Here is a 13584-nt window from a genome sequence, read left to right on the forward strand (position 1 = left end):
CGAGCTCCGGCCGGTGGTTTCTGCAGGTGGACTACGGAGGAAGGTGCAGCCTGGAGCCCCGCGAGGAGCGCCAGCAACTAAACTTCCAGAGATAAACCACACCAGCAAAGGATAGCTTACATAGCCTTTTGGCATAGCAAAATGAAATTCAGGGAACCAACAGTGACATAATTGAAGGCAACAAAATCAAAATAAAATAGGATCATTGGCTAGGAAGACTCTAGAGAGACTCATCTGGTCATTCCATCTAGGCCTCCTCCAAGCAACACCACTTGGCAGTCGTCAGATTGGCAGCTATGCTTCTGTGTCCTTGTACCGCGAACCTGTGATGGAACTTTTTCAGATAAGATCAAGTTAAACTATAGTATGTGAACGGAAAATAAAGTGGAGCAGTGTTTTATCATGTATTTTTCAGCAGGTCTTTTTGAAATTTAAAAATATGACATCCTTTTCTTCAGACAGCTACTCTTTTCAGAACCAGTTACTTCAAACAAATCAGCCTCTAGATGTTACTTTTCTGTTGCTCTTGATCGTACTTGGGAAAATATTACTAAATATCCTCACACTAGGAATGAGAAAAAAAATCAGCTATCAAAATTTTATGGAATGTTTTTGTGATTCATTAGCATTTGTTGATTTTTTTTTTTTTTTTTGGTAAACATTTCCATTATATCCTCTTTCAGGGATTTTGTACTTTTAGGTATTACGTTTACTAAATACCATATCTGTCTCTTTGTGCAAATTATTTCCTTTACTTATGGCTTTTTGCCTTACCCAGTCTTCTTAATATCTTGTATAAACTATTGCTTGAATTTCTCTAAACTCACCAAGCTATCATCTAAATGTCAGAAGGCATTTTATTTCTTTTCAGTAATTTTGGTTTGGATTTCAGTCCTTCCTTATGTTTTGGGAGAAGCAGGTATCTACCAAAGCCTGAAGGCACAGAATATTTCTTACCAATGTCCTGTCTATGTCAGCATTCAGAGTTACTGCCTGTTACTTTCCATGATGATAATTTTATTTATGGCTTTTATAACCTCTTGGTCAGAAGTTATTACCTTGGTACAGGCTATTCAAATAACTTCCTATATGAATGAGTCTATCTTGTATTTTCCTTCTTCATCCCTCCCTAGTTACATTGTAAACTCTAAAAGAATACTCTTGCCCAAGCTTGCTGTCTGTTTTCTTGGTACCTGGTTACCATTTGTACTGCTTCAGGTATTCATTCATTTACTTAAAGTACAGATTCCTGTATACATGGAGTTGAACGTTCTCTGGTTGTACTTTGTCAATAGTTTTCTCATTGCCACCATTTGTTGGTTTAATTGTCACGAGCTTTATTTAAGAAATACCTCATTACCCATAGATCTATTTGTCAACTGGAAATACTGCTTCATTCCATTTACAATGCAAAATTTTGGACAAATTGAAAAGCTTATATCAATAATAATTTGTTAATATGTTACCATCTTAAAACTAAACCAATTACAATAAAATCATAATCTTAAAAAATATGCAGTTATCAAAATGAAAATGAGGAGAAAATTACAAGGTGAGAAATTTTCAAAAATTAAATAGCAACAGTTTGTCTATTTTCAAATTGATAATCAGTTATAGTATTACATATTAAATTACTAACAAAATATGTATGTTTATCTAAATGTCTACTTTATCATTTTCAAATTTTAAAATATTTGTCAATCAAGTAAATGATAACAGACATTGGCATAAACAAATAAAATTGAATATCTTTTCATTTATGTTGGCCATTTGTCATTTATTTCTATGAACTAACTGCTCATTTTGAGTTTTTAATTCCATACTCTCTTCTGCTCTGCCTTTTAAAAATATACAAGTAAGATAAAATTTACAATGAAGTATACACTATCAGTATAATTGTAAATAAGAACCACAGTTAGATGTGGTTTTCTTTTGTGTGTTTTCTTTAACTGCTTATTTAAATTCAATTCTAGGTTACAGAAAAAAGAAGAACAGTAAAAAAGTCAAAATTTCTTTCATTGAAATACCTCATTCAAATATAAAAACATGTCTTCATAGTGTCCCTTATATCAAAAAGATTCAACCTGAAGTCACACATTCAATTTAGATATCATTTAATCCAGAACAATTCTGTCTGCTTTCATGAGCTTCATATCATACATTTGTGAAGACAATAGAAGGCTATTTTGTATAAAATCTTTTAGTATACTTGTATTGTGCCACACACCTTTAATATCAAAATTCTGATAGGCTGAGACAGGATAACGGTAAGTTTAAGCTCAGCCAGGCAATTTAGTGATTCAGAGACTCTATTCGCAAAACTGGAGAGGACTGTGACTGTAGCTCAGTTAAAAGACATTGAATTCAATCCCTAGTACTAAAACAGCTCCTTTAGTTTCTGTTTATATTTTCCCATGATCACATTCATATAATGCTTTGGGGACAAAAACTGTTTTATATTTATCACTGCTTCTAGAAGAGTACCATGTGACTTCAGTCTGATCCATCATTTGTTAAATAAATTTTGATTTAAATATCAAGTAAAGTTTGATCAGAAAAGATTACCTTCTTCTGTAAAGTTACTTTTGCTCTTTACATAAGTAATTAGATTGAAAGAGACACATACAGTGTAAATTGATATCCTATTTCTCATCCATGCTTTAATTTGCACATCTGTAAGTATCAATTGCTATTACATTAATCTCAATAATCATCAAGGATTATTTTCCATTTAAAATTTATTAAACATTTGTTACTAGACATTATTATAATGGAAAACTTTGAAATCTCCTATTTGTTCATTTATATCAGTATATATTAATAGGTTCCTGTTTTATTCAATAAGATATAAATGTATGTACACCTATTGTTAATGATCATGACTTATTTTGTTACTAGAATCTTTAATTTGGCCTTTGGTAGTGATAACATATTAAAATTTGTTTCCATGTTCTCATGATATTTTTTCTTCACTCTTTGGATAGTTCTTTCTTGTATACCAAAATATTCTACCTGTGGCTCATCTGGCTTTGTGTCTCCACAGTCCTGGAGTCAATCATTTCTTGTAGGAACTGTGATTCTTTTTAGTAAAGAATTTTTATAAATTAAGGTCTGAGTTCTGTGTATTCTTATTTCTACTTGGAATGTTGTGCTCCCATATCCTCTCAGGGGATGAAGTTAGGAAATATACACAGGAATAACAATATATATGTGAGTAAATGCACTGAAATTCACATCTACAAATATTTCTATATCTCTGAGCTCATATTTATACTTCAAATTTCAGTAAAGTATTACATATTTGATTGTGACATTTGTCTTATTTATATTTGCGGAGCTTTTTCCCCATTTGTGAAAATTGGTTTTTGTTATTCTCAGTATATTTATTACATCTTCCTGTATAAAACCAATCTCTGATATCTACTAATTTCTACTTAATTACTTTTCACCTATTTCTACCTAATGACTTTTCACTAATAAGGAAGAAATGACAATAGAAAAGAAGAAAGGTAGAGGAACAAAAGGGAGGGAGGGAGGATGAAGTTTGGTGAATTTTGATTGATGTATCAATGTAAACTTTATCCCAATTAAGACATTGAACATTTCCCTTATCCATTTCTACCATGGTAGTAAACATGTAGTAAACATGTCACTCCATTTTAATTAACGGACTTATTTCTAACAGCATAGCTTACTTTTACCTCCTGAAGAAATTCATTTTAATTGGTTCAATCACTCAGCATATATTTATTTGTGTTTGGTTTGTTATCATTTGGACAAAATATTTTAAATCCATTTTGCTGTATGTAGCATTATCTCATTACTGACTTCTGATTTATAGCAAATTTGGTGAGTATACTACATTTCATTCTTGGTTTAGCTATTTGTGTTTTTGCGCCATTGGTTAAAACAGTTCTCATAAACATTTATACAAGTCTTTTGCATAAATATATTTTTATTTATCTTGGTAAAATGACTTGCAGTGTAATTGTACAGTATAGAATTTGTGTATTTTCACTTTACAAAATGTGGAAGTTATTTTTTAAAGTGGTTGTGCTCTTTTCCTATGCCACCAAATATATGTGATAACATATTTAGATGAAAATAATTTCAGTACCAATCTATAAACCCTCATTCTTATGGACATATTTATTCCAGTGTCACATTTCCAAAATATTTGTTCCATATAACCTAACATCTTGAAAGAATATTTATTCAAATATCATTTCTTCAGGGAGTAAATATACCCCTTTTGGTGAGTGAAGTGAATAAAAAGCAATATGTGGGCTGCACTTACAAGGATACATGATGAGTTCATCTTTATACCATTATTATCATGGAATGTCTTCTTCTCTCTGTCTTTATCTATCTCTTCCCATTTTTCTAATAGGAACAACTAGGTAGTCAAAATGTTTCACCTAGAAAATTATTTAAAGTAAATACATAATTTAAGACTATTGATGTAATCTCACATTTTAAGAGTGTATGAAGATCTACCCTGTGCTAATTATGTCCAGTGCTAATTTCTTCTGGCTTCATTATATTTTTATCATCTAATAGAGCATTATATAAGGCCATATTGAAAAACTTTATTTCCCTTAGAAATTCACCTGAGGCTGGATTAATTGATTTGTTACTGTATTAAGCGATATCGTTCTTTTTGATGAGGCATGAAATATAAACTCATATTTGCTATAACTGATAAGATTGTGGCACTGCTTTTAAAATTTTTAAATTAATTGTGTAGAAGTAAAATGTATATGTTTGTTTCTATTGGTCTCAATAAGTGTCACAGATTTAGGATAAAAGAAAATTCGTTAAGATATAACAGCAGTGGAATTAGATGCTATAAAGTTCTCATAAAATAGCCACATTTGCAAAGCAAAATATATATAATTGTTTCAAGATATTCCATATTATTAAATAGGGAAAAGGATACAAGTATATTTTCCCCATTAAGTTTACTGGTACATTTTAGGTATAAAATAGTTACATTCATCATTGGGATCTTGTACCATTACATGATTATCTTGGTTCTTATTTTTTCCCCCATTCCCCTGCCCTCCCTTCACCCCCTCGACCCTTCCCTATTTGCAAAGACTTTGTTTCTATGTTTTTGCTTTTCTCATATTTTTTCTTTTCTCTCTTTTTCTGTCCCCTACCCCTCCCACTCCCCCTGCTCTTTTAGGCCTTTTCTTCCTGTTACACAATATCAATTACACATTTTTAAAATTATAATATCAAGATCTAGGAGACATTACTACAGATTTTACAGAATTTAAAAGGATATAAAAAGCATATTACAAAAATCTTTTTGGAAATAAATTTGACAACTTCTAAGAAGTACCTTGGAAGACAAATTAATGAAAGTAACTCTGGAGGAAATATAAAATTTGAACAGCACCTATTAAAGAAAGTATATTCCTAGCTAGAAAATCTACCTATATGACAACAGCAGGCTCATATACATTTTAACTGATAAATTATATCAAACAATTAAAGCAAAAAAAAAAGGAGGAACACTTCTCCCCTCATTTTAGGAACTCAACATAGAAGAAAAAAGTATGAACACAGATAGAAATTTGTTTAACAAAACAAACTATTAGAAGTCAGATCTGGCAGGATGTAGAAAGTGGTTTTGTTATAGGGATGGGAGTGTTGGTTCAGCATTGGAAGATCCACCCCCAAAAGTCATCATTTTAACAGAGGAAAGGAAAAAGCCATATGATCCTGTCACTAGTTGGAGAAAAAGTATTGGACTCAATTCTACAGCTGTTCATGGTAAAAGCTATCAGGAGACTAGAAGTAGAACAGAACATTCTCCACAGATTAAAGACATGTACTCCATACTTCCAGTGAGAATGCCTTATATGAATGGAGAAGATACAATGCTTTCTCCTTAAGGTAGGGAACAAGGGCAGATATGCTTACTCTTTGTCCATTAAACTTTGAAACCTAGGCCCCACCAAAGTAGTCTGGCAATAAAATGACACAATTACGATAGGATTGGCAAGGGAGAAGCAAAATCTTTATATGTAGATGAAATTATCTACAGAGAAAATACTAAGAAATCTCTAGGAGCTCCTAGAACTTGTATTTGAATTTAGCAGGATTAGAAAACACAAGGTATATATAAAAATTCAAGTCTGTGTATACTTGCTATAAATGAAGAATTGGATATTGAAATTTAAAAGCTATGTAGGAGTACAAAGAACCTAGAAAAGTTAAAATAAAACAACACCCCCCCAAAAAAAAACCCCAAAAATACAAAAACAGTGTTGGAAGACATTTAGTACCTAATTTTAAGATTTCTTCTAAAGCTACAGTAATTAAGGCAGTGTTGGTGTAAGGAAAGACATATAGATCATTTGAATAAAACAGAGAATCTAGAAATAGAACCACACATATATGGTCCACTGAGTTATGAAAGATTGTTTAACATTAGCATTTTATAGAATATAAACTCAATTCAAGAGCCGAGGAAGAGATAGTGTTTTCACCAAACAGCACTAGAACACTTGGTATCCGTATATAAAAAATTAACATTAACCCTTTATTTCCATACATGAAAATAACTTGAAGGAATCTATGAACCTAAATATGAAAGCCTAAAAGTATAAAACTTTAAGAAGAAATTATAAGGGAAAATGTCTATGAATTCAGGGTAGGCAAGAACTACCTAGGATACAAAAGACATTATGTATAAAAGAAAAAAATTGATAAATGAGATTCCATCAAAATTTAGAACTTTAAATGACATCACAAGCATATTAAATATAGTACTAAAGAGTATATAAAACTAATATTTTAAAAGTGTATTTTTCTTACTAATTATACACAGTATTAATGAGAAAAAATTTTAAATATAAAATGTAATAAAGATGCTTGGCTGGTTATTAGTTGGTGAATTAGAATTGATATTTTTTCTATTATAGACATTTAAAAAAATATTTATCAGACTCATTTTTTCTTCCCAGAATTATAAAACCATGATAGCAAAAGAAAATTTCATGAAAAACTATCATAGTGAAGAGACAGCCTACCAAATGAGAGAAAATATTTATGAGCTACTCTTCAGACAAAGGAGTGATATTTATAACACATGAAGAAAACAAAAATGTTAGCACCAAAAATCAAAGAAGAAAATCAGTAAATGGACAAATGAATTCACATACCTCAGTAGAATTACAAATGGACAATAACAAAAAAATAATGTTCAATACCTTTATCCATTAGGGAAATAAAAACTAAAGGTACATTAATATTCGACTTCACTCAAATATGAATGCTACAAAAAACAGTACCAAATGGTAAAAATAAAGGAAAAATCTGCTACATAGCTGATGATATAAATTAGTGCAACAACTATGAAAATCAGTATGGGGGTTCCTCAGAAATAATTGTTACCATTTCATTCAGTGTTGCACTTGGTATTTACTCAAAGCAATCAAAATTAGTATAATATAGGGACACTGATAGTGTACACCCATGTTTATTGCTGCATAATTTACAATAACCAAGCAATGCACCCAGCCTAGATTCCCATAAACAGATGAATTAATAAGGAACACATAGTATATAACAGTATATACACACAATGAAATCATGTTGAGCCAAGCAAGACAATGAAACACAAATATCACATACTTAGCCTAAAAAATTGAAATCTAAAACTTATGTCAAGAAAGTAGAAGGGAGACTATTGTTAGATGAAAAGGCGATATGATTAAGTGGGTGGAGAAGGATTGTAAGGGCAGGTAATAAAGAGATTGGGTATGAGCAAAATACATTATACATATTGAAACCTCCTTTCAAAATATGAAACTGGGGGATGGGGATGAGGCTCGGTGGTCCCACACCTGCCTGGTAAGCACAAGGTCCTGACTTTGTTCACCTGTACCAGAAAAAAAATAGAGATGCCAAGAATATCAAACTGCGGAGAGGATGAGCAAGGGAGGGATGCGAAGGTGCAAATGATCACAGCACAGTACGTCCATGAGTGAATCTGCCAAAATGAAACTCAAGGGAAAAAATCTTTAAATTACCAAAAATCGCCAATATTAAATTTGAGATCTACCATCAATGTTGCATTAGAATTAAACACTGGAATGGTTTGATAATATCTCAGTGATCTAAGAAGTATTCATTGCTGTAGTGGTATTTAATTAACTAAATGCAATATAACAAATCTGAATTACCGTTGGTAAAAGAAAATGTAGTGCTTAAGAATGAAGAGTGAATAATGGGACACCTAAGTGTTTTTGTGATAGTTATATGAATTTTTTTTTTTCAGAGAGAGTCTTGCCGTGTAGTTCAGGCTGGTTGAGCTCACTGTGTAGCCCAGGCTGGCCTCAAAATCAGGAAGATCTTTCTCCCTCCCTAGTCCTGGGGTTACATGCTTGCACTGCCACATCTGGTGATACTTATGTGAATTTATAGTAAATATTGATGGAAAATTATTGACACAAAAGTAGTAAAAATTAGTAAATTCTATGTATAAAAAAACAAAAACAGGATAAAAATTTTAAACATGATTCACATGAATGCTTATTGGAAAGATTTTTCCTCTACAGAAAACTGAAGAAATCTTTACAAAAAAGCCTATTAAAAGGAATATATATATTTGTAGAAAATTTGCATGAATAATAAGACACACAAGTAGTTAAAAAGTGATTTAGACATTCTCAGGAGAAAAATGGAAGGGAAAATTACTCTGGGAAATAGTTGAGTCCTATAAACATTTTTTTATACTTTTTTAATGGATACATAAACAAACTTTGCACAAATTAATGAAATCCCACACAAAGTATATATCAGGGCAAACATACTTATTTCCTCTAATAATTATATTCCAATGGAAAAATATCTAAGACAAATATAAAGAAAGAATAACTTGAAATGAAAAAAATACACACAGTGATTATATATTAGTAAAGAAAGCTTTCCAATACCCACATACCATGAATCAAAAATTAAGCAGCACAATATAGCCTCTAAGAAAATAATTTTATTAGGTAGAAACAAAGAATATATGGAAATATATATGTATATATAGTATTAATATGCACATAAGCATTTATGTGACTCATGTAGATATAGATATGAACTCAAAGTAGGCTCAACCATTCACAGATGAGTTCTACATCGACCAGGCTAAGAAAATGTTAATATAATACTAATACTGAAACAATGTTAAGTCAGTCCCTACTCTAATCTTATTTCCATGAACGTGAGATCCTTAGTTCCATTAAATCATTCATCTTCTTGTTGAGTAATAATTTTTCATAATTTTAAATGTGAAAACAAAAATCTCTTCTGTACCTATAGCCCAGGTCTTTCTTTCCTTCAAGCCTGTCTGGACTTTGCCAGAACCTACAGATCACAGGGTTGCCTTAGGTTGTCCATGTCAATGATTAACAGCTGTTTCCTCTAGCTATGGTGCAGGGAAGAAATTTAAAAAGTGAATTACTGATTATTGAGTAATAAAATATTTTCAAAACTAAATCCCAAATATTTGCCTTTAGAAAAATTAAAGAATATTTATATTGCTTTTTACTCTTTTCATAAAACAAATATTTAAAAGACAACCTTAAAAGTTCAATGCTCTAATTCTTAACAAGTAAATTAGTTTCTCACTTAATAAAATTATACAATAAACAATAATAATAAATAATACATGGTATCTAAGAATGAATACCACCTTTTTAAACATTAACTAACATCCATTCTCAAGATAATAATTAAATAGTTGGTAATTTAATTATTTGGCCTGTTAAGAAATGAACTGGTATTAAAAGTTTAAGTTATATTTAAATGTATTACAGTACATTGGTTGAAAAACACACTAACAATTTTATAAGAAATAATTTTTTACTATAAACTTTAGTACTTACAACTATAGTTAGCAATAATTTTTTAATAATAGGTACATTTTAATCCATTTTTTTGCAGAATATTATAATGAAATCAACATAATGCTATGATATATAAAGCATGTTTTGATAAAATATTTGTTTCTTAATAAAAATAAATATTAAAATATATAAAGTAAAATTTCACACAGTTAAAAATGATCTTTGTACCTATTTTCAAAATTTTACTGGTAGATTTCAAGCTGAGTTTTAAAAAGATCATATAATATTTTAAAACATATTAAAATGTATTATGTATTGAATTGACAATTATTATATTTACATACAACATCTAAGAAGTCAAGTAGAAAATATGAGTCACTGTATATTATTCTATGTAAAATTTTAGTGCAGTGCATAAGCCCAAAGGCATATACTTATATTTGTATTTCCTTTTTATGTATGAGCACTCTAAAGACAGACTAATTGAATGTTGAGATTGAAAATATAAAAATCAGAACAGAGTGTGGTTTAAAGATAATGACATTTATTTTCACTATACTGCACTTTTATTACCATATTTTAAGTTATGAAAATCTGTAGGTTATTTAAAAGATCTCAAATTATACAATTCCACATTCTGTGTAATTTCTCAACTTTATGACTCTACGATTGATTTATGTGGAGCAACATAATTTGAATTATTCCTGTATGTATTGTATTTACTTACCACAATACATATAGTATAAACTTAAAATCTTCCTTCAATATCATCTTTATGGGTAAACTATGACTCAAAATAAAAATTTATTTTTCCCTGTAGGTACCTCATTCTTGTGTATTTAACAGATTTAGACACTATCACTGAAGGTTCATTCTTGTATCAATATCTTGAAGCTCTATTTTTTGGGAAATCAAGTAATCACATTAAAAATTTTGAAAAATATTTCTTTTCATTCTTATTGGACAACATATTCTTGTCATATTTTGCTACATGTAATCAATATGTTAACACAATTGGGAAAAGAGAGTGAGAAATAGATCTTGAAAAAATGATTAGATGCAGCCAAACTAGAATAAAATATAAAATTGTTTATGTCTATGGTAGAGATTATTTGTCAAAGAAGTTGTGCTAAGCAATATAGATAGTTAAAAACACACCAACTTCAAAACACTGAAGAGAAAATAAAGAAGAGAGGAATAAAGAGAGTAAATTTAGAAAACTTATCAAGAATATTGTCAGCAAATTCTGTAATGTGAAATATGCTCTAATGTTTAGAAACCAAAAATTGAATCTTCATTTTGAAACTTAATAGCGGTGTGATTTGAGACAATTCTCAAACTTTTCATGGCTCATATTCCCTGAGATGACAATTGAACATAAGAGTATTCATCTCAGGCTAGGGATTTAGCTCAGTGGTTTCACTGCCTGCTGCGCAAGCACAAGGACCCGAGTTCTATCCCCAGTACCAAAAAAAAAAAAAAAAAAAGACTATTCATCTCTTAGGGTTCTTGTAAAATTGTAGAAAATTATCTACTGAAACTAATTATCATACTGAATATCACTTTATAAGTACAGAATCCATGCAATTTGTAACATGAAATAAATATAATATAAACAGATAATTTAATAATATATTTAACAAAGTAATATTAACTATGAAATGTACTTAAAATTAAATCATATCTCTCAAGAGGATTTATTAATATTGAAATTATTGAGAGCACTATGATTTTTTCAATTTTATCGTAATAAAAACAAACATTTAAAAACTAATTTTTATTCTAGGTAAGGAGGCCAAACAAATTTCTAATCTCATGAAAAGTCATAAAAGAATTTTCTTTAATTTGTCAATTAAAAAGTAAATGCTGTATTTTTTCTTTATACTGAGTATGGATCATGGACCTTTTGTATATGCTAGGTAAGTGCTCTAAAAGTGATCTGAACCCAAAGCCTCCAACACTAAGTATATTCAGTCTTAAAAGTGGTGAGTCTGCACATAAAACTCTTCTTGAGTTTCTCTAAGTATAAGGATTCAAGCATCTAAACAGAAAGTATTATTGTGGGAAAAAATCTTGGAAATTCTCAGCCTTTTCTGTTTTTATATTGTAGTTAACTCTGAGATGCAGCTTGATTTTACATCAAGTTTCATTAAAAATTATGACTAATTACTAAAAAGGATTTTCCATATCTTTATATACATGCATGTGTAAGAAAATAACTTATTTAAATCCATGAAGATTAAGTTAGTCAACTAAAATGTAGTTAACTTCATTTTTCAACAATATAGGCAATATGCATACAAACACAACTCTGGTCATCATTTGATTCTAATTTAGTGAACAGAAAATCTTATTTTTCATTTATTTTTATCAAATGCACTTGAGTTCCTCAAAACAAAATTACTTAAAATTACTTTTAATTTTTTTTATTTTGTTGTGTAAAATTAGCTTTCAATCCTGTGGTAAATATTTTAGAACTGTTAAGTAATTCATATTCTATTCATGGGGAGAAAAAATTAATATATAGTACAATACAAAAATCACAATATTTTATTACTCAAATTTGCCCAATATAGATAAATTTCAGTATTTATTGAAATGAAATCGAGTAATTTTAGAACTGATATATTTTATTTATTCTGTATAGTCTGACATATTACTGTTAATAGATTTTTATTAATCCTCATTCTGTAATTATGTATGTGTAATGATAAATTATGATAATGATAAAATAAAGCTATATATATTAAATTGATATATTCATGTATAAGTACAATTTTTTATACTAGAATCCATATAGTTTTATTTTAAAATCTCCATCATTATGGGAGCTATATTTAATTTTAAAAATTCAGGTTTGCTGCAGCATTTTTGAAGGAAAAAATAAATCATGAGAAGTACATTTTTAAAATGATATATCAGTACTGTGGACCCCTGTCTTACTAATTCAACCAGCCTGAGGGCTAGTCGTAACTCAAGTTGATTGTAAGTCAGTACAGCTGAGATTTGGATGTTTACCTGAGTACATACTACAGATAAAAAGAGTCAGATGAATTGTCCATTAACCTAATTAACCCATTATTCATATGTCAAGCCAGTTGTAAGTTGAGGGTCCACTCTATTATTTTTAATTTAATGAGTATGAATACATATAGCATTTAAAAAATTTTTTTCAGTATCTTACCAAAGATAAAACAATTGTCCAAGTAATTCCAAAATCATCTAACATTTGTGAACAAATTTGGATGTCTTTTTTTCTAGGAACTTATGAATGGTTACCTTCTTGTAGCATCAGAATGTTAAATTTTTGTTAAAGGATGATTAATTGATTGAGGATGGAACTTACTAAGTAATTACATTCAAGAATGCTTTGTCTATATCATTTGGTTTCAATTGTCACATTAAATAAAAGATAATGGGCACAGGTGTGCTGAGTGGTGTAAGAATGCTACAGTTAAAAACAATTCAAATAAAATATGTATGCAATGGTGAACTAAGAATAAGTATGGTATGATAACAAAGTAAGAGTGATTGATTGCCTTCAGGATGTTGAAAATTCAAATAAGTTTGATATTGATTTAAATGTTCCACTTAGTACACTACAAATATTCCCTAGACATACTTCATGAAATAAAGGTTCATGAGGCATCTATAAGGTTACAGAGTAATATAGATATTGGTGCCTAATGAGCTAAAACTTCAAAAATCTAGTGTGTTATCAAGGAGAACA

General features: G+C 29.7%; 1 pseudogene; it reads left to right on the top strand.

Moving 5' to 3' along the window:
• Positions 1-439: 439 nt before the first annotated feature.
• LOC106010520 (putative G protein-coupled receptor 160) lies at positions 440-1458 on the top strand (annotated as a pseudogene).
• Positions 1459-13584: the final 12126 nt, after the last annotated feature.

Source organism: Heterocephalus glaber, unplaced genomic scaffold, assembly GCF_053883595.1.
Source record: "Heterocephalus glaber isolate CG9 unplaced genomic scaffold, H.glaber_assembly_v1.0 deba00000122, whole genome shotgun sequence".
In the NCBI taxonomy this organism is placed as follows: Eukaryota; Metazoa; Chordata; class Mammalia; order Rodentia; family Bathyergidae; genus Heterocephalus; species Heterocephalus glaber.